The following is a 23,079-nucleotide window of genomic DNA, read 5'->3' as shown; positions in this document are numbered from 1 at the left end:
TTTAAAAATTGAGAATTGCAATTAAAAAGCAGGTAAACAGCAATAGCGTGCTAGCGTGGTCCAGCAGCGCGTCTGCAAGCAGCGTTTCAATGTCGGTAAATGCTAGGTTCTAGCGCGGCAGGAAATGCTCGCACTAAATAGGAGGCTGCTGATGGTCCTAGTCCAACCACTAGACCGTCAGCTCTCCAAGATGGCCCCCGGAAGTGAGGGTGGAAGGACTCCCTCTGTACCGAGTTAGACACTCCCTCCGCAACAAACAGCACAAGCTGCGGTGGAACGGGGAGGTAAGCGGTGATAACCACACAGAAAGGTGACTTTGCTTATGTGCCCACAATTGTTAAAATTATACCGTGCAAATACAGGTCATTTACATCAGTAAAGCGGCGATTTTTAAAAATTGAGAATTGCAATTAAAAAGCAGGTAAACAGCAATAGCGTGCTAGCGTGGTCCAGCAGCGCGTCTGCAAGCAGCGTTTCAATGTCGGTAAATGCTAGGTTCTAGCGCGGCAGGAAATGCTCGCACTAAATAGGAGGCTGCTGATGGTCCTAGTCCAACCACTAGACCGTCAGCTCTCCAAGATGGCCCCCGGAAGTGAGGGTGGAAGGACTCCCTCTGTACCGCGTTAGACACTCCCTCCACAACAAACAGCACAAGCTGCGGTGGAACGGGGAGGTAAGCGGTGATAACCACACAGAAAGGTGACTTTGCTTATGTGCCCACAATTGTTAAAATTATACCGTGCAAATACAGGTCATTTACATCAGTAAAGCGGCGATTTTTAAAAATTGAGAATTGCAATTAAAAAGCAGGTAAACAGCAATAGCGTGCTAGCGTGGTCCAGCAGCGCGTCTGCAAGCAGCGTTTCAATGTCGGTAAATGCATTCCAGCCGTCTTCAGCCCGGCTTGCTTGAATCCAGTGGCAAAGTGATCAAGGGACTCACGTCTGAGCATACCCTGAAACACTTAGCTCACTCGGCCACTGGATTTAAGATAGACTGGCTGATGAGGATTATGAATCCGAAACCGGTCCCAGGATGCTTGTTTCCGGTCCAGGGAAGACATGGCTTGGCAGTTCGGGCTGGACTGTTCCCATGAGGCACAGGGTCAGACTGATTTGCATATGGCCATGTCTGAACTGGGGTGGCTGAGTGAGCTAAAGAATGGTGATGGATTAAACCCAGATCAGTAGACTGGGAGTGAGTGTTTGATTTGCTCAAACGCTCCGTCCATCATCCCCTTTTGTATTGCTTTGTTCGCCATAGAGGGGGAACTGGAGCAGGAGGTAACGCAAGCTAAATTGCACCTCTTGATCCTCAAGCAGTATGATTACAAATCACTGGTTACAGATAGAGCCAAGTGTGAGAAGTTGGCCTGATATGCAGTGCTCACTATTCTAGTGATCACTATGTATCAGTCCAGACAACCCTTATGGTGATTGGTTGTAAGTCAACCTTAGACCAGCTATCCTAGTAGCGTGGATACAAGCAGTCTTCGGGCTAAACTCTAGAGGGCGTGTTAAGCCAGCTGTTATACCATCACATATACCCCTTGAACACCAAGTGAAAGGACACCACACAAGTGTTATGAAAATAAACAGTGTATTTATTTAGATCACAATAGCCCTGTACTCTTTATGAGGACAGGGTACTAAGCACACAACAAAACTCTTACGAAAATACTTTAAGTTGCACAATTTACACAAATGCCCGAGGGGCACGGAAAACCATACACTATGGAAGTGGAATGCGAAATTACTAGCAGGTAAGTACTGTACTAATAGGCTTTGGAATCGCTAGGACTACGTTACTGAACCTTCAGATTACTAGTAGGAGGCCTAGGGGACTCGGGTCCAGAGTGTGCACTCTCACGCGGGATGCGGGACAAAGTCTATGGGAGCTAGTAAAGACAAAGTTAGTGTTCTCGGGCGAACCCGATAAGGTAGATCGAAAACGACAGTGGATGCTGACCCTTGGATAGTGAGGCTATGCTGGGGCACCGAAATGCCGAAGTTACCTAGCCCAGGGGCTGCAGCTGCATATGTCTCAAAAGACGTCGGGAATCCTCGTAGACGAACCAGGAGCCTGAAGAAAGAAGTTGCTGGCAGGCGACCAGTGAAGAGAGTTCGAGTGATCCAAGCCTGGATCGAAGATGGATGACACCTGAAAGCAGAGGGGACCGAGTTCGTGACTACTAGCCAGTAGTCAGGTGGCACCAGGAGGGCACCGGATGGTAGTCACCTCGACTAGGTGAGTGGGCGACGCTGTGCTCTGCAGATCTCACGGACCAGGAGGCGTTGTCGGCGACCAGGATGGAGGTGCGAGCTGTCCCACGATGGATGATGCTGTCGACGTCGTTGGACCCAGGATTGGGGCAACAAGTCTTGGCAAATTGAAGCCCATTCGTTGGACCTAAAATGGCGTCTGGTGTGGACCAGGAGGGTCCGGGGTGCTCCTCTTTTGGAAGGGAACAAGGGCCAGTCTGGAGCAACCAGACCAGCAGCAGTGATGTCGTAGGGCATCATTAAGAACGCCACAAGCCAGCGGGCTAGTAGCCAAACAACGCGGTGAGCAGCAAAAAGCAGAAGGGCCCCACGCAGATCGTGGAGATGCTGGGAGGCTGGACTTCGGTGCTGGAGCAGCTCAGGGTCTGGGCTTCTCGGACCCCAAAGCACTCACCAGAGGATCCCTCGGCGGTCGTGCTGGATAGAAGTCGTGCAGTTCTGATGATGGCCGGTCCCTTGAGGTCTCGTCGCACCTACGGTTCTCAGCTTAGCTGTAGAGGTAGGTAGAGGTCAGAGGTGCCAAGGAAGCCGGGTCTCGTTGTGCTGGTCGGTCAGATTCCTGAGGAAGGACGTGCAGCAAACCGCAGAGTTCTTAGATGGTGCCTGCAGATGCAGGGTGACTACTCCTTAGTCACAAGGGAGAAATCTTGAGAAGAAGTCTTGAGTTCCTTTCGCAGAAAGTAGTTTCAGGATTCAAAGATGATCTAATTTGGAAGGGTCCCTGCTCCTGCCTTTATCCTAAAGAAAGGGGTGGGTACGCGACTAGGTCCTGCCCTAGGGGTGGGACCAGGAAGGGGGGTGGTTACACCCCTCTCCCATGCCGGACTTTCCCCAGGCCAGGGGCTGGTGTGCCCCTGGAACTGGTTCTAGCCGGCAGATGCGTAGTGAGCACCGGGGTGCCACTCTGCAGTCACCTTCCTGTAAAGCCCTGCCTACCCAAGATACACAAAACCCTGTCTGGGATGGTGCTAGCACCGCCCCTGACAGGAAACCCTTTGTCCAAGCTCTCCTCGCTGGAAGGACTCCCAGCAGCAGGAGGTCAGACTCGTGTCTGTGGTGGCAGCATCCATTTTGTGGAGCTGAGGCTTCAGTTAACTTTAACCGGGGTTCACAGTTACATACATGTCGTGTCCCTCTAGAAGGGTGGAATGCTAACCCCGTCACCAGAATTGGCGAGGGGTTAGTATTCCAATTCGTATGACACCTTACTCGACATGTTTTGATAAAGCGATACCAGAGATAGCATTTAACCGCAAGGATTATAATGCACTTAAGAGTATATGGTATGCGTTATCATGGAACAGCTATTAGGACTTGGTTCCGCAAGCTGCAAACGGGCTCAGCTCATGCCAGAGCACCATTTCACATGATTCCAAGCACTCTGCCTTCAGGATTGTCAAGGCCTGCCATAGGAGTGACTGATAGGAATCTGTGTGTCCATTTTTAGGGTTAGATATAGGTATACTATATCTAAAGCAAAGGGTGATTACACCACCTTGCCTCAGCTGTCGTGCAGCCAGTTGTGTCAGATTTTGATGGCCATCCAGGGGTGGCATAATACATGCTTCAGCCCCTGGTAGGCCCTGGGTACACCTATGCCCTGAGTTACAGGGTCTGATAAGGTGGTCCAGTTCGAATTGGAAATGTACCTAAGGTACATGGAATCCATTTTAGAGAGAGAGCAGTAGGCCTGGGGTCCTGATTGGCAGGGCCCCAGGTCAACTAAGTCGGAAAACCAGCAAAACACCAGGCAACAAGTTGGGGGTAACCATAATCAAGTATCTACCTTCCTACACAACCCCCCCCCCCCCAAACGAAAGGAGATAAGGCTATCCTTGTCCAGGTAAGCCTATATTGCCTGAGTGGCCATATGAGGTGGTACATGCACTGGCATGGTTACCCCCTGTATCATGGTCCACTAAGCAACCCCTCACCCTAAGGGTATCTGAGGGTCTCCACCATAGGGAATCACTACCTGTGGTGTGCTTTGGCAAAGTAAAAGGCTGGTGTGGGAATGGAGTACTGAAGTGAGACTCCACTACTGTTGGGCTCAACTTCCTCCAATCACTATCCACCATATGTGCCTTTCTTTCCAGTACTGAGTTGCTATGAGCTCTCAGGGTCAACCTCTGGCTACCTAAAGCTGGAGGCGGAGTCCCTCTGTTTGGCTTACTGGAGGGACAGGTAAGGTTAGGGGTTTTTAGGCCCCATGTTTGGCTGTGCCCAGCAGTGTCCAACTGTGGGAGTTCCCTAACTAAGTTTAAGGGGGATCCCTCAGGAGTGTGTTTTATTTTCACTTGGCTAGGACTACTAGCTTCAGTGATCCTAATCTGCTGATTGGGAAATTCTTTTGGACAGGGGGCCCTTTGGAGTCCACCACTGGCCTCCCTGACCTCTACAGCCCTGGGCTGATGGAGGCAGGGTTGAGAGGGGCAGGCTACCTGCTCCAGACTGGGTCCCACCTGGGAAGGGTCCACTGCCATCAGGGGCTCTGCCAGGCTAGGCCTGACTACCTCTGGGGCAGTTCCTTCACCAGGGGTAGAGTCAGTTCCCTGAGGAGGCTGGCTCTCACCTAGTGTCTGGGAGGGGGAAGACTTTTCTTCCTCCTCAATGCACTCAGTTTGAGTGGAGTGATCCATTGTTTCAGGCTTCACAACACTATTATCTGTCTGAGTTTGAGCTGTGGCCATCACAACTCCACCAACCTTTTCAGGAAGGGACTCAGTTTGGGTTTGGGCTGTGACCATCACAGCCTTGCCAACCTGTTCAGGAAGGGCATCTTTCTGGGATAGGGCTGGGATTGGCACAGCCCTCCTGACCTGTTCAGGGAGGACATCTGGGACTGGGGCTGTGGCTATCACTGCCCCACTAACCTTACCATGGAGGTTTACCATTTTAAAATGGGTTTCTTGCTCTACCCCAGCCCAGGCTGAGGTTTCTAAATCATTCCCCAGTAGGCAATCTACAAGCAAGTTAGGTGACACTGCCACTCTCTTGTGACCAGTGACACCTCCCCAGCTGAGATTTACCACTGCTATGGGATGATCTCTCTGCACTCCATCAATGTTCACTACCTGGTATGTGGCACCAGGCATAAGTTGCCTTGAGGGGACTAGGCTCCCAGCCACCATGGTGATGCTAGCCCCTGTGTCTCTGTAGGCCTCAACTTTTGAACCATTGATGAGGGGCTCCTGTCTGTACCTGCCCAAAGTGTTGGCACAGGTTGTGAAGTTGGCAAACCCCATGCCAGTCTCACAGACAAGAGTATCTAAGTCAGGGGACCTGGTTAGGCCAGAGTCCCCAGGCACTCCCAAAGAAAATGCACCCAGATTCTTGTGGGCACTCCCACCACCTGGGGGATTACTACTAGTAGTAACAGGAGGATGGGAAGCTTTATTTGGGGGTACGTTCTCCTTATTGTTGTTGGCCTTGGGACAACTGTTGTCACTTTTGTAATGGCCTACCTGTTTGCAGGTATGACAATAAGGTTTCTTTTGGGTTTTGGGAGAAGTTTGGGACCCACCCTTTTCAGAGGAATTTTGGGGCCCGGTGGTTTGATCAGAAGATTTATTCCCACCCTTCTCTTGAGGCTTGGTTGATTCCTTCTTTTGGTCACCACCCTGGTTCTTAGGCTTGACCCTGGTTCTGACCCATTTGTCTGCCCTCTTACCCAATTCTTGTGGAGAGGTCAGATCAGAGTCTACCAGGTGTTGGTGTAATAACTGGTGCTGACAATTACTTAAGATTTGCTCTCTCATAATTAGATTATACAATCCTTTAAAATCAGTAACCTTACTTCCCAGTAGCCAGCCTTCAAAAGCCTTAGTGGCACAATCAACAAAGTCAGTCCAATCCTGAGACTGAGTTTTCTGGGTATCTCTGAACATCAACCTGTACTGTTCAGTGGTTAAACCAAACCCATCAATCAGTGTGTTCTTCAGGACCTGGTAATTGTTAGCATCCTCAGCTCTAGTAGTGAGGAGCTTATCTCTACCTTTGCCTTCAAAGGAGAGCCACAAGATAGCTGCCCACTGACTCTGGGGGACACACTGTACAGTGCAAGCCCTCTCCAAAGCAGTCATCCATTTGTGGATGTCATCCCCTTGCTTAAAGGGGGGCACTATCTTACTCAGGTGCCTAGTATCTAAACTCCTGTTTTCCCTTGGGGGAATGCTGCCACCAGTGGGGTTTGTCCCACTCAATTCTTGCTCTCTAGCAAAGGCAAGCCTCTCTTTGGCCAGGGCAAGTTCTTCCCTTTCAATCCTCAGATTGACTTCCCTCACTTTAGCTTCATACACTCTCCTCTGAGGGGATGTCATCCCTCTGTGAGAAGAGGCATGAGAGCTATTGGTTTGAATGGATCTGTTAGAGCCTCTGGATAGAGACCTAACTTGTCCATTCCCAATGTTAAGCTGACCTGAGAGGGGCCCCAGGGATCTCCTAGTACCATTCTCATGCCTGCTTAAGTTGGACCTGGTGAGTCTCCTGACTTCTACCTGTCCCTTGTCTGCCTCATCCCCTGACAACTCATCCTCATCCTCAGCATCATCTGCCTCCTGGAGGGGATGGTCATGGTTATCAAAGAGACCCTGTAAGGTGGGCATACCCCCTTCTGGATGAGAAGGATCTGTGTTAGCAGCCCTCCTAGCATCATAAGTCTCTAAGAGGCCAATCAGAAAAGGAATGGTAGGGTTTGAACCCTGTCTTAGTTTCCTGGAGGTACACACTTGTCTCATCTCCTGGAAGCTAAGTGCAGCATATCTGGAAGGGACCTGCGGAGGGTCCACAACCACGAGAGGGGTCTCTGAAGACTCTCCGAGGCTAGACATGCTTCTAGTGTGGTGTAAGTGATGCACCTACCTACACTATTTGTTTGCCTACTGATCCCTTGCTAAGAGTTGTAGCCAAGGTGTGCTAAGCCTTGAGGAGCTACAACAGCTGGTTCAGTAGAACTCAGAGTATTCTAAGCTAAGTTATATGTACCTGGAGTACTTATGTGATCTTTCACAAGATATTCTTAGAATACGTGTGGTAAAACAACAGCAAGCTCAAATCCCAACCGCTGCTCACCAATGTGAGAAGTTGACCTGATATGCAGTGCTCACTAGTCTAGTGATCACTATGTATCAGTCCAGACAACCCTTATGGTGATTGGTTGTAAGTCAACCTTAGACCAGCTATCCTAGTAGCGTGGATACGAGCAGTCTTCGGGCTAAACTCTAGAGGGCGTGTTAAGCCAGCTGTTATACCATCACATATACCCCTTGAACACCAAGTGAAAGGACACCACACAAGTGTTATGAAAATAAACAGTGTATTTATTTAGATCACAACAGCCCTGTACTCTTTATGAGGACAGGGTACTAAGCACACAACAAAACTCTTACGAAAATACTTTAAGTTGCACAATTTACACAAATGCCCGAGGGGCACGGAAAACCATATACTATGGAAGTGGAATGCGAAATTACTAGCAGGTAAGTACTGTACTAATAGGCTTTGGAATCGCTAGGACTACGTTACTGAACCTTCAGATTACTAGTAGGAGGCCTAGGGGACTCGGGTGCAGAGTGTGCACTCTCACGCGGGATGCGGGACAAAGTCTATTGGAGCTAATAAAGACAAAGTTAGTGTTCTCGGGCGAACCCGATAAGGTAGATCGAAAACGACAGTGGATCCTGACCCTTGGATAGTGAGGCTATGCTGGGGCACCGAAATGCCGAAGTTACCTAGCCCAGGGGCTGCAGCTGCATATGTCTCAAAAGACATCGGGAATCCTCGTAGACGAACCAGGAGCCTGAAGAAAGAAGTTGCTGGCAGGCGACCAGTGAAGAGAGTTCGAGTGATCCAAGCCTGGATCGAAGATGGATGACACCTGAAAGCAGAGGGGACCGAGTTCGTGACTACTAGCCAGTAGTCAGGTGGCACCAGGAGGGCACCGGATGGTAGTCACCTCGACTAGGTGAGTGGGCGACGCTGTGCTCTGCAGATCTCACGGACCAGGAGGCGTTGTCGGCGACCAGGATGGAGGTGCGAGCTGTCCCACGATGGATGATGCTGTCGACGTCGCTGGACCCAGGATTGGGGCAACAAGTCTTGGCAAATTCAAGTCCACGCGGTGGACCTAAAATGGCGTCTGGTGTGGACCAGGAGGGTCCGGGGTGCTCCTCTTTTAGAAGGGAGCAAGGGCCAGTCTGGAGCTACCAGACCAGCAGCAGTGATGCCGCCGGGCGTCGTTAAGAAGGCCACAAGCCAGCGGGCTAGTAGCCAAACAACGCGGTGAGCAGCAAAAAGCAGAAGGGCCCCACGCAGATCGTGGAGATGCTGGGAGGCTGGACTTCGGTGCTGGAACTGCTCAGGGTCGGGGCTTCTCGGACCCCAAAGCACTCACCAGAGGATCCCTCGGCGGTCGTGCTGGATAAAAGTCGTGCAGTTCTGATGATGGCCGGTCCCTCGAGGTCTCGTTGCACCTACGGTTCTCAGCTTAGCTGTAGAGGTAGGTAGAGGTCAGAGGTGCCAGGGAAGCCGGGTCTCGTCGTGCTGGTTGGACGGATTCCTGAGGAAGGACGTGCAGCAAACCGCAGACTTCTTAGATGGTGCCTGCGGATGCAGGGTGACTACTCCTTAGTCACAAGGGAGAAATCTTGAGAAGAAGTCTTGAGTTCCTTTCGCAGAAAGTAGTTTCAGGATTCAAAGATGATCTAATTTGGAAGGGTCCCCGCTCCTGCCTTTATCTTAAAGAAAGGGGTGGGTACGCGACTAGGTCCTGCCAGAGGGGTGGGACCATGAAGGGGGGTGGTTACACCCCTCTCCCATGCCGGACTTTCCCCAGGCCAGGGGCTGGTGTGCCCCTGGTACTGGTTCTAGCCGGCAGATGCGTAGTGAGCACCTGGGTGCCACTCTGCAGTCACCTTCCTGTAAAGCCCTGCCTACCCAGGATACACAAAACCCTGTCTGGGATGGTGCTAGCACCACCCCTGACAGGATACCCTTTGTCCAAGCTCTCCTCGCTGGAAGGACTCCCAGCAGCAGGAGGTCAGACTCATGTCTGTGGTGGCAGCATCCATTTTGTGGAGCTGAGGCTTCAGTTAACTTTAACCGGGGTTCACAGTTACATACATGTCGTGTCCCTCTAGAAGGGTGGAATGCTAACCCCGTCGCCAGAATTGGCGAGGGGTTAGTATTACAATTCGTATGACACCTTACTCGACATGTTTTGATAAAGCGATACCAGAGATAGCATTTAACCCCGAGGATTATAATGCACTTAAGAGTATATGGAATGCGTTATCATGGAACAGCTATTAGGACTTGGTTCCGCAAGCTGCAAACGGGCTCAGCTCATGCCAGAGCACCATTTCACACGATTCCAAGCACTCTGCCTTCAGGATTGTCAAGGCCTGCCATAGGAGTGACTGATAGTAATCTGTGTGTCCATTTTTAGGGTTAGATATAGGTATACTATATCTAAAGCAAAGGGTGATTACACCACCTTGCCCCAGCTGTCGTGCAGCCAGTTGTGTCAGATTTAGATGGCCATCCAGGGGTGGCATAATACATGCTTCAGCCCCTGGTAGGCCCTGGGTACACCTATGCCCTGAGTTACAGGGTCTGATAAGGTGGCCCAGTTCCAATTGGAAATGTACCTAAGGTACATGGAATCCATTTTAGAGAGAGAGCAGTAGGCCAGGAGTCCTGATTGGCAGGGCCCCAGGTCAACTAAGTTGGAAAACCAGCAAAACACCAGGCAAAAAGTTGGGGGTAACCATAGTCAGGAATCTACCTTCCTACACCAGGTCTCTTGGTAGAGAGCAGCAGGGCAGGCTTTATGACCTGGGGGATAAGGCGGGAAAGCTTATCGCTTGGTTGGACAAAAAGGACTGGGCTGATAGTGTTGTCCCAGAAATTGTAATGGAGGAGGGAACTTCACTCACGGATCCACAGAGTATTGTCGACAGATTTGCGGCAAACTTCCAAACGGTGTATACCTCGGTCTCAGATCGACCGGTGGAAGACTCAGCTGCTGCTTCGTGATATACAGCTCCCGTGTCTTTCACTTGAAGATCGTGATTTTATGGACAGTGCTCTTACAACTGACAAACTCGCCCTGGCTGTCCGCTCCTTGGATTCGGGTAAGGCGCTGGGACCTAATGGGCTCCCTATTGTACTCTACAAGCTCAGACCCGACAAGCTAGCTCCCTATCTAAAGGTATGTTTGTTGAAGCCAGGGAAAAAGGGATCCTGCCCAGGGATCAGAGAGTTGCTTCAGTGGTGGTGATTCATAAGGAGGGTAAATCCAAGACAGCATGTGCCTCCTACAGGCCCATCTCTTTATTGAATGCCGAACCTAAACTTCTGGCCAAGCTTCTCTCTAATAGGTTGGTGAAAGTGGTTAGTAAGTTGATCCACCCAAATCAGTCTGGCTTTATCCCCCACAGAAACACAGCCTTAAATTTGCGTCGGCTGCACGGTGTGATAGCCAGGGCACACTCTGCAGGAGCCAGCTGCAATTGTTTCGCTTGATGCAACTAAGGCCTGTGATACCGTAGAATGGTTCTATTTGTGGGCGGTCCGGTCTATATTTGGATTTGGCCCCGAATTTATCGGCTGGGTGCGCCTGGTGTATATGGAGCCACTTGCCCAGAAAGTTGTCAATCGGGTCTCGGCGTACTTTCGTCTCGGTCGTGGCACTCGGCAGGGCTGCCCTCTCTCTCCCCTTCTTTTTGCGCTGGCTATGGAGCCTCTAGCGGCTTGGTTGCGCTGGGAACCCTCTATCCGGGGTATTCGTTGGTTCCCCTGATTGGGAGGACCGAGTCTCCCTTTATGCTGACGACATGTTGCTTTATTTGACCTCTCCCCGAAAATCCCTCATTGTTATCTGTGATGTATTGGCCTCTTTTGGTAAGAACTCCGGACTCTCTATTAATTGGGGTAAATCTCTGTTCTTCGTTCTGAAGAGTGATCCCCCGGTTCCTCCGCGAAATTGTCCCAATCAAATTAATATGGACAGATTCAAATACTTGGGTATCTTCATCTCTCTGGACCCGGCGGTGAGATATGCCCAAAATCTCCCCCCCCCCACCCCTTGCGGAGGCTTAGAAGGGATATCACTAACTGAAGAAACTCCTGCTCTCTTTGTTTGGGCGAGCGGCCCTTTTAAAGATGATTGCTCTGCCTCGTTTCCTTTATGCACTTCAGAACTCTCTAGATTTAGTGCCAGCCAGCTATTTCCATGAGGTTGAAGGATTGCAGCGTAGTCTTTTGTGGGAGGGCAGACCCCGTATCGATTTAGCCAAACTGACGCTTCCCTGGTATGATGGTGGCGTTGCTCTGCCGGACATTAAGCGGCACTATTGGGCCTCTCAGCTGTCGGCGATCAACCATAGAATGTTTGGTTCTATCTCTGATCCTGGCTATGCTATGGATAAATAGCTTCTCCCCGGAGGTAGCTATAATAGGGCGCTATATTCTAGGACAACAAAGTTGAGTTTGACAGAACCCACTAAGCATGCTGTCCGGATCTGGTACGGCACCATGAGCTCACTGGGATGGAGGGACAAATTGACACTAGCTACCCCACTTTTTGATTCCGAGCTGCTGGGTAAGCTCTGAAACACGAAAGGATTTGATAAGTGGGATTTGATAGGGATTTCCACCATCAGGGACATCTGGGGCAAAGGGAGGATTAATGCCCAGATGTATCAACGTTTCTATTTGCGATTCCTTATTTGCGAAAAATAAGGAATCGCAAATAAGGAATCGCAAATGGCTATGCATCATTTTTTTCGCATATTTTTTGCGATTTGGTAAAAATCACAATTTTTACCGAATCGCATTAAATAGGCGATTCTTTAATTGCGAAATCGCAATTTGCGATATCGCAAATTGCGATTTTACACACATGATGCATCTCATTGACTCAACTGCCTGAAAGCCAGTACAGCAATCAGGCGCAGCTGCTACCTAGTTTGAAGGTGTAGTCTGGCAGTTTGCTGAGTGAGCCTTGCCTGGAGGTTGCTGCTGCAGTCTGTGCCTTTCTTTTGTCTTTCAAAATGGAAAATGAGAATGCAGTTGGAGAGGGGCCATCTAGAAAAAGAAAAATTAAGTTTTCTGATAAAGAATTGGAAATACTCATTGAGGAGGTGACTGCAAGACAGGAGCAGCTTTTTGGTAAGCTGTCTCTTAAGGTCCCTGAGGCTGTGAAAAGGAACCTATGGATTGCCATACAATCAAAAGTCAATGCAGTTGGAGTTGCACATCGCGATATTACTAATCTCCAGAAAAGGTGGTATGACCTGCGCAGCCGAGCAAAAGAGAAGCTTGCAAAGAGAATGAAATCTGCGAAGCTTACTGGAGGTGGAACACCCAGGGATACACCCAACACTCCCCTGGAAGAAATGGTGGAAGCCACACTTTTGACTGAGGCTGTGGTTGGAGTTACAAACATTGATACTTTGAAGTAGTGTGGCTCACTGGTTAGAGGCGGCAGACCCGAGAGCAGAGGACGGCCTGGGACCAGGGTTCGATTCCCGGCGCGGCAGGTTTCTGGACCAGGGTCAGCGGACTCGGTAATTCTCTCGCCTCGGTGCCCACTCTGATCAGCGATCACACTCGGCAACTCTGGGCATTAGCTTGCCTCATCTTCACTAACGGCCCCACCAGACCGCCGGGGATGCCTGGTCTCACCCTGGAGATACCCATTAAGGAACCATCTCTCAGGGAAGCCAGGAAGGGTTTCGCAGCGGTCGAAGTGCCTTGGGACCCTACGGGTAAGTAGTGCGCTATATAAATGCCTATACATACATACATACATACTTCAGAGATTCCAACTCCTACTGAAGGTAAGTGAATTGTATGTGGTACAAAAAGTGTGAATGGAGACCATTATTTTTAAAGTGCTGATGTGTGTTCAACATGTTTGAATAACTTTAAGAACAAATGTGACAGAGTCACAATCATCCTCCTAGTAATGTCAATGAACTCAAAGCAGTGCATTGTGGTAGTTGTAGTTCTTTAGACATAGTACACTACGGATAACATTTGCAGAATACCAAAACATTGATACAAGCAAATAGTAAAATTGAGACTACATTATTACAAGTGAAATTATTGTTAAACTTTATTATTCATTGCAAGGGTAGTGCAAACCAAAAGTAACACATTTTTTATTTTTTTCTATTCATAGAGCAACTCCAAGATTTAATTGAGCAGGACTTAAGGGATTTGCACACCCAAGATGTAACTCAAAATCAAATGGAAATTGATCCCAGTACTTCTACTGCCAATTCACAGCCAAGTGAAAGACAGAGGGTGCGACAACTGCTCCAGACAGATTCTGAAACAGAGCAGAATGTCAATGTAACTCCAAGCCAGCCTCAAAGTACTCCTACAGTCAATAATTCAACGAGGAGTAGGCGAAGGAGACTGCAGCAGTTCACAATGCGTGGTACATCAGTGCGTGAAAGTGGTCAGGATGGAGAGGGTACCTTCACTGGCAATCAAGTAGAGGACAAAATTTTAAAGGTGCAGCGTCTGCAAGGGAAAGACATTAGGATTATAAAAAGCAAAATGGGGCACATCAGCAAACAAATGGGTACTTTGGCAAGCAGTATGAATACAATGATCAATGTGATGAAATCTGGCCATGAATCAACTGCAATGAAGCTTGGCCGTATAGCAAACTCATTGGAGACAATGTGCACATTGATGCAGAAACATCAAAAGATCAGTGCTAAAAGGCAGGTTAAAGTCCTGAACAACATGCAGGCCCATAACAGGGAGTTGAGTTCCCTTACAAATTGTACCCGTGCCCTCTGCAAACAAACCCTGTCAACACAGGTACTCCTGATGAAAACTTTTAAACACATTCAAAAGGTATGGGGGCTACCTTAGAGCCATCTGACAAATCAAGGCCCAAGGCATCCCCTGAAAAGCTAATGCCAATGGAGGAGCAGTTTAACAACAGTGCTGAAAGTGGCACATCTGAGCATTGCTTGACTGGCACACGGAGAAGTATTAGGAAGCAGAATGATGGCACAAATGCCAACATGCACCCTGGAAAAAGTCCTGGGAAGGCATTAGGAGTGCGTGGCCACAAAAAATGACATTTCAATGCATCTTGCAGGGTATTTCTGTTTATAATTTGTTAGTGATGCACTGCTTTTCATTTGTACATGCCTGATTTGAAAGGCCTCAATTGAGTTTTTGATACTGTGTAATTTTCAAACAACTAGCTTTTTATTTCATCTACAATTAAATTTCACATTGCTTGCAATCAAATTACTTTTTCAGACTATTTCTTACCTCATTTAGAAGTAATGCTGTGTGATGTCTGCTCTTCTCCTTCTGCCCTCTGCTGCCTCTGGTCCTTGTGCTCTTGGTTGTGGTTGAGGAGGCTGAATCATATTTGGAGGTAACACATCGTCCTCTTCAAGTTCTATTCCTCTTTCAGTTGCTAGATTATGTAGCATTGCACATGCTGCTACAATTTTACAACAAATTTCTGGTTGGTACTGCAATGCTCCTCCAGTTTTATGCAGAATCCTGAAGCGTGATTTCATCACTCCAAAGGTCCGCTCTATGACATTCCTTGTTGATATGTGCGCCTGGTTGTAGTGCTGCTCTTTCCTTGTACTTGGATTTAGGTATGGAGTTAAGATGTAAGACCTCACTGCATAGGCACTATCTCCTGCAATGGAAAGCAATGTAAATGTAATGTAAGCATACATGTGTGCAGTTCAATTATAAGTTTGTTGAGTGGAATGAAACATTTACCTAGTAGGTATCCATCTCCAAATTCACCAGCTAGCAGTCTAGCATGAATGGCACTATGTCTAAATATGAAGGAGTCATGGGCACTTCCTGGGTAACTAGCAACTAGGTCTGTAATTATGGTTTTAGCATTGCAGACAGCTTGAATATTAAGAGAATGGAAGCATTTCCTATTGCGATAAATATATTCATTTTCTGAGGGAGGACAAATGGGGACATGTGTACCATCTACACAGCCAATTACATGAGGAAATTGTGCCATGTTGTAGAAATCCAGTTTTGTCTTCATTAAATCCTGTTGTGTGCTTGGAAATTGGATATGAAACCTTATTCTATGTAACATGGCATTTAAAAAGGCATTAAAAAATCTGGAAAGGGAACTCTGAGACACACCACCAGCAATGGCCACTACACCCTGAAATGACCCAGATGCAAGGAGGTGCAATGAACACAATACCTGCACATGGGTAGGTATGGCTTGTGTCCTGCGTGTTTGCCTCTGCAGGATTGGGTCCAATTCCTGGATTAAATCTAATATTAAATTGGCATTCAGCCTATATTTCTTATATATCTCAGCCTCAGTCTGCCCCAATAAGGTTATGCGCACTCTGAAGATTCTCTCCTCTATGAGCCTTCTCCTCCAACCTGCAGCTGCTCTCAGCCTTTGCCTGCGTGCCAAAAAGTAAAGTGCAGCCATCTTGAAAGACTGGGTCAAGGTCTGAGAGGTCCTTATATGCTGTACAGGTGATTGACAGATCCAGTTATACCACTTACTGAAATTAGCATCAGGTTCAACTTCTTCTTATTTTAGGAATTCCAAATAGCGAATTTCAACAAAATCGCTAATTGCTAATTTTGATGCATTGCATTTTTTCGCAATTTTTCAAGGAATCGCAATTTTTGCGATTTTTTTAGAGAATCGCAAAATATATAGCGATTCCTAAATTTGCGAAAAACAGGAAAAAAATGATGCATTCCAAACACATGAATTGCATTCGCAAACGGCCGAATTTAGCGATTCGCACCGTTTGCGAATGCAATTTTCATTGATGCATCTGGGCATAAGTCCCATGAGGAACTGCAGGCTGAATTTGAGCTAACTAGCTCCGAGTATTTTCGCTATGCACACATTCGTTATTCTTTACCGGCTGCTTTGCCTGTGGACGCAGATCTTCCGGAGGCGTCCCCTCTTGAGGATAGAATCTTAGATGGTCACCTCCCCGAAAAAACGATCTCCCTGATTTATAAGAAGCTAATTAATTATAGGGCTGACCTGCTTGGGGGGTTGAGGGATAAGTGGGTGCGAGATGGAATAGAACTGGATGATGAGGACTGGCAATTGGCTGTGTCCTCCCCTAAGGTAGTTGCCATTCCTGCACGACTGCGGCTCATCCAGCTTAAAATATTGCACAGGATTTATGCCACGGGCCCCGCCTTGTGCGGATGGGTCTGTCTGACACCGGATTGTGTAAACAGAAGTGTGGTCTTGTCGGGACGTTCCTCCACATTATTTTGGAGTGTCAATATATTGCCGCATATTGGCGTGCGATTCACAACACTATACATGATGTTTTGGGGGTCTCCTTGCTATTAGAAGCGAGGAGATGCCTCCTTAACATATGGGAACCTACGGACCTCAACTCTGCACAGACACAATAGGCTACACGGAGTTTCATGATAGCGAAAAGGAATATTGCCCAGCAGTGGGGCTCTGAGCAACCTCCCACCCTTGAGATCTGGAAGAATAATTTAGACTGGTGTATGTTCCGGGAGAAAACTGTTTTTATGTCAAGGGGTTGCCCCTGTAAGTGGGCGTTGATATGGGGACCATGGAATGAATATAGAGGCGAGATTTGCGTGCCGCCTAGAACGGCTGTTTTTGATGTAGCCATATCTCCGTAATGTCTTTAACATGTTTGTACTTTTGTTTCCTATTCCCCGGATGGTGGATTATTTATTATGACAACATTCCTCTGTATTGTGCTTTTTTACCGATGCTCTTTTCAATAAAAATAATAGTTTTAAAAAAAGAACCTATGTGTGTAAGCTGAAGAAAATTTACTGAGAAATTGAGAAACCAGAAATGTACGGATGTGAAGCTTCTTTAGAAACTAGGGGGAGAAGCATTTACTACTACAGTTGGCATCTACAGAAGAAAATGAAGCTACACAGGATGTGAATTGCAAGGTTACAGACCGTCCTGCAGCCCCACCAGTGTCTTGCCACATCAGACAGCCTATGGGCAGGGTGCATGTCTGTCTGCCTCAAATTTTTATTTCAAAGAGTTGGAAGTTTGTATGCGGTTTACATCCAGCAGATGCCAGGAGGAAACTTGTATTTTGAGGCGACAGAATAAAACAGCAGCCAAGACAAAATCTAGCCGTTGTGTCTAATACTAAGGGACTGGACGTGTTACAGCGGTACAAATTAACAGAATTGGCACTGCTGGTGAGCTACGTGTTGGGAGTGCCTTGCCTTTTGTTTTGACTAAGCCGTTGCCGGCACAGTTATACAGCATTGGAGTGGGCTGTCCCGTTACTGGCGTGAGGCATTTGAACGGGCCGCGAGGCATAGCACTCATTTAAAATTTTTCTTTTTTAATTATTTTTCCATTTAATATCAGGTAGATAATACAGCATTATTAATACTCAGTGGTCAATTGTCTCATTGTGCCCCATCATTATGAGCACGTAGTTTTATATGCTTACAGTCTTTAGGCTATCTTCCACTAGCCACATACCGGTATAACGTACCACAATCATATAAAAGTACATTTCCTGCTAACAGTCACGTACACCAGTGCTATTTGAACTGAGTAATATAACAAGAGTCAGCCGACCCACTCCCATCACCCTCCCGCCCCACCTTCCACCAGTGTGTCCTGTGCACTTGCAGCTTGTGATAGAACAAATCCTTCAGCAGTACTTATTGCAGTAACAGCGGGACAGTACAACCTAACCACTAATCGTTCCATTTCGACAGATGCGCTACAGGGTTATGTCAGGGGTTTCCCTAGTGCTCTTGTGGTTCATGGTGAACCTGTCTATACATCCAGGACCGAGCTCACATCTGAGTCTGCCTCGGGCACCTGCAATGAAGCAAGTATGGCCTCCCATGCCCTTGCAGTCTCCAATGCCTTATCATTATTAGTCCGCTTAGCATGTTGAAGCTGAACTGTACTTTCTCTCGTTGCCCATTTAATTATTTCTGCTTTGCACCTCTCAATGTTGGGCCCTCGCCTTGACTTCCAGTGCGCTGTGATATCTCTCTTATTTTCAAAAAAACTGGGGTTGACCCTGTGTCCCTCAGAACCTGGGTGAATTTATGATTAAAGAAAAAGTTGGTTCTGTAGGGTAGTGAAACAACTGATTTGTTAATTCTATTTGCATGCGATGTTACCTCCTCCCTCTGACAAGAATTCAAAACAGGTTCTTACAATAAATGAAAAGAAAGGCCTGTATATAACTATTTAAATCTTTATATTTTCAAGATGCATTCAAAGTGATTCATAAACGACTGTCATAGTAAAAAAGTGCAACAATAGTGAATAGTGCTCATGTGACATATATAATATATACAATATGTACACTAGTGATTTCCAATGTAGACAGTTTATACAGATATATACAAAGTTGATTTTCAAAAGAGGCCATCCACTAATACAAATTTACAGATTCCCATGTGCAGCTTGTCACTTTGGGTTTCTGGAGTATTTGGGCCAATTGAAATGATGTCGACGTTTCGACCCTTCGCGTGCCTGGGTGATTAAGGTCGCAGCGGGTCTTTCTCAAGACGGGTGTAGCAAGCATGACAGTCCTGGAGTTCAAGTGCAGGTCAGTCACCTGGACTGGATTGAAATGAATGGAAGTCGTCAAATCCGAAGACGTGAATAAAATCGTCCATGCGATTCTCGGCTGCTTTCAGGGACGCTGCAATTAGTCAGCTGACTAATTGTTTCCGGTCCAGGGAAGACATGGCTTGGCAGTTCGGGCTGGACTGTTCCCATGAGGCACAGAGTCAGACTGCTTTGCATATGGCCATGTCTGAACTGTGGTGGCTGAGTGAGCTAAAGAATGGTGATGGATTAAACCCAGATCAGTTGACTGCGGGTGAGTGTTTGATTGGCTCAAACGCTCCGTCCATCATCCCCTTTTGTATCGCTTTGTTCGCCCTAAGTTGGCAGGGTATGCTCAGACGTGAGACCCTTGCTCACTTGGCCACTGGATTCAAGATAGACTGGCTGATGGGGATTATGAATCCAAAACCGGTCCCAGGATGCTTGTTTCCGGTCCAGGGAAGACATGGCTTGGCAGTTCTGGCTGGACTGTTCCCATGAGGCACAGGGTCAGACTGATTTGCATATGGCCATTTCTGAACTGAGGTGGCTGAGTGAGCTAAAGAATGGTAATGGATTAAACCCAGATCAGTTGACTGAGGGGTGAGTGTTTGATTGGCTCAAACGCTCCATCCATCATCCTCTTTTTTATCGCTTTGTTCAACCAGGGTGGGACATGCCTCTGATGGGATCACCGGAAACAGGCAGGTCTTGGCCCAATTCACCCCGAGCCCCGAAACCCCGCCAAATGCGCGAAGCAAGGTCGCTGCTCCGTCCAAAGCCTCCTCTGTATTGGCCAGAAACATAAGTAAATCATCAGCATATAATGACATATACTGCATATCCCCGCATAAGTCTAATCCAGGGTAGTGCCGTCCCAGTCTGGCATGTGCAGCCAATGGCTCAACAGCCAATGCAAACAACAAAGGAGAAAGCGGGCAACCTTGTTGCGTTCCCCGCCCTACTGAGCAGGAGGAGGAAACCATTGTCCCAGTCACTCGAGCCTTCACTGATCTATAAAGAATCTCTGTCCATTCCACAAAAGCCTCTCCAAGACCAAGCGCGCGCATAACCTGGACCGGGTATGACCATTCCATGCTATCAAATGCCTTTTCAATATCTACTGAGAGGACTGCCGCGGTGGGAACCAGACTGTGATCCTCCCCCAATATGCGGAGTAGACGTCGCACATTAATGGACATATTCCAGGTTGGGATGAATCCCGCTTGATCACCGTGGACCAACTGCACCATACCTTGGAGGAGCAGAGTTGCGAGGATCCTACTCAGTATTTTATAATCGGAGGTTAGCATAGATAAAGAGCGGTAAGCTGACCTGTCTGGGGGGTCCTTCCCGGGCTTCAGCAAGGGAATAATGATAGCCTCTCTGTTGGAGGCCGGCAACCTTCCCACCGTGTGTGCTTCCTTAAAAACAGACAACAGCTTAGAAGCCAATAAATTGATATAAATCGAGTAAAACTCTATAGGTAGCCCGTCCATACCCTGCGTTTTATTACGTGCCATATGTTTAACTGCACTTCCTATTTCCCCCAATCTGTCCTAGCAAGTCTACTTGCACCTCTTCTAGCCACGGCAACATTTTATCTGCAAAGAAATCCCCTATGGAATCTCCAGTGACCCGTAATTTGCTTGGTGTAATATTCTAAAAACAACCTATTTACCTCCTGCTGGGTATATACCGATGCTCCTGAAGAGGTAAGGTCTAATATGGGTGTGCCCTTAGGGGCCAGGTTGGCCAACCATGGCAGCAGTGTGCTCGCTTTATCTTGTTCTGCATGCGCCCACGCCAAGTAAGACCGGAGGTCGAAACAACGCACCTGCTCTATTTGCGCAGCCACTGCCTCTCTAGCATCCGACACTTCCCCTTGTGCACCCAGGTGCTCAGGGCGGGCCCTCTCAGCCATTTGCAAACGTTGCTCTGCTATATCTATATCTCGCAATAGTGTCTCCCGAACCCCCACCATTTTAATAATACACAGTCCCCTTACCACCACTTTAAATGTGGCCCACTCCAGTGCCGACGTCGACACGGTGCCCTCATTCTCGATAAAGTATTGAGTGATACCTGTTTCAACTTCTTTTAAGAAGACTGGGTCTTTCAATGCCTCTGGCCGCAACTGCCAGGTCAGAATCGCGGGTCTCTCCTGGACGCAGTGTATCTTCAGCAATAACTGATTATGATCCGAAAGTGTTCTCGTGAGATATTCACTGTGACCCACTTTAGCATGAATGTCTGGGGTGCATAATATCGCGTCCAGCCCTACATGCAATTCGTGTAAGGCAAGAAAGAAAGAGTAGTCTCACTCCCATGAGTGCTGTGCGCACCATGTATCTATTGGGCCCCATCTATTCTGCCAGTCAACTCTGATTTTTAGAAATTCTATGTGTGGGTGCTTCAGGCAATGGAGGGGGAGACCTATCCATATCAGTGTCTGTTATAGAATTGAAATTGCCACCTATTATTACCAGACCAGTCAAATAGGGCGCCAACCTCCCGGACAGGTGGGTGAAAAAGGCCGCCTGATCCACATTGAGGGCATATACACTACATAATGTCACATTCGTACCATTAAGGCGACCCGCCACTACCACAAATCTCCCTTCTGGATCCACTAACTGCTGCAGCAGCTGGAATGGGACCTCCGCCCTAATCCATATCAGTGTCCTCCTAGCAAAAGCGGAGTATGTTGTGTAAAAGAGTTGCCCTCTCCACCTGCGCTGCAACGCCAGTCCTTTAACGCGGCCAAGATGGGTTTCCTGGAGGAAAGCAATATGAGCCCCCCCTACGCAACAAGTAAGCATGTACCTTATGGCGTCTCAGCATTGTATGGATCCAGCGTACATTCCATGTAATGCATTTTAATTCAGTTAACGTCCCCATATTGTGCTCGAGGTCCCATTAAGTAACTGCTCGCTCCTTTGTATACACCGGTGGCCCCAACTTCCCCAAAAGAAACCCACAAAGCCCCCCAACATCACCACCCAGAACAGGCTCCAAGATTCTAGTACCCATCCAAACTATTAAACTAACTGTTCCTCTGGTAGCTACCAAGGAACCACAAACTAAAAAAGATAGGGGAGGTGACCAAGAGCTGAGTCCACAGTGCCACCATTATCTGGCGCTGTACCTTAGTGATGACTAAGCCCCAGCATCTCGTGAGGCATTCCGTTTTGAGGGAGCCGCACACTTCAAAAGCCCTCCAGCCCTTGTCATCACTACCGACCAATATCCCATCTGAAGCCATGGGAGAGAAGGGGACTAGCAATGGACAATCCTCCCTAAAAGTTCTCATGGAAAAGTCTTACAATATTATGAGTCAGCGATCTCATCGGCTGTCCCAGGTGTAACATGTGGCAGTTGAACACTTCCTGTGTCAGTCTCATCTGAGTCAGTTCCCACTGAGCCCTTTTCCGATTCTGTTGCCACCACCGATACTGGTCCTCTATTCGGGATATTTCCGTCACAGTCTGCAACTCTGCCGATCTCTCCCTCTCCGTTTGAGTCATAGTGGGTCTCTGAGTGCCAGGACGACGCAGTCTGGTGCGCCTCGTCCGGCTTGGGAGCTATGCTTCGCCGGTGACCCCGTGCCACGCCCGGCTTCGCTTGAACCTGTTCTTTAGGACTCCAGTCAAGTCCACGCCTCCTCAGGGTTATCATGAAAGTATGTTTTACTGTCCATGGTCACCCTCAAGAGTGCAGGAAACATCAGAGAATACTGGAGGCCTTCATCATGGAGTGCCTTCTTGACCTCCAAGAACGAAGCTCGACGGCACTGCACTTCAAACGTGTAATCCGGGAACAGTGTCATGTTACTATTATCCACCCTGTAAGGGCCGAGGAGCGAGCCTTGTGCAGCGGCAGTTCCCTATCTTTATAATGGAGTAGTCCTGCCACTACCGGCCTGGGTGGCCTTCCGGGCACCAGTGGCCGAGCCAGCACCCTATGTGCTCTTTCCAAGGTATAGAAGGGGGCCAGGCTCTCAGGAGCAACCTCAGTCCGCAGCCAGTTTTCTAAATAGTCTACCATATTGGCCCCTTCCGGCAGCCCCACCACCCGTACATTATTCCAACGGTTCCGCCCTTCAGCCCTCCGCTCCAGGGCTTGTAATCAGTGCATGACATCCCCCATCTGAGCCTCCAGCGCCTTCTGTGTGGGCTCCTAGACCTCCAA

The sequence above is a fragment of the Lissotriton vulgaris genome, chromosome 4_1 (genome assembly GCF_964263255.1).
Source record: "Lissotriton vulgaris chromosome 4_1, aLisVul1.2, whole genome shotgun sequence".
Lineage (NCBI taxonomy): Eukaryota > Metazoa > Chordata > Amphibia > Caudata > Salamandridae > Lissotriton > Lissotriton vulgaris.
Note: the sequence above shows the minus strand (reverse complement) of the source record.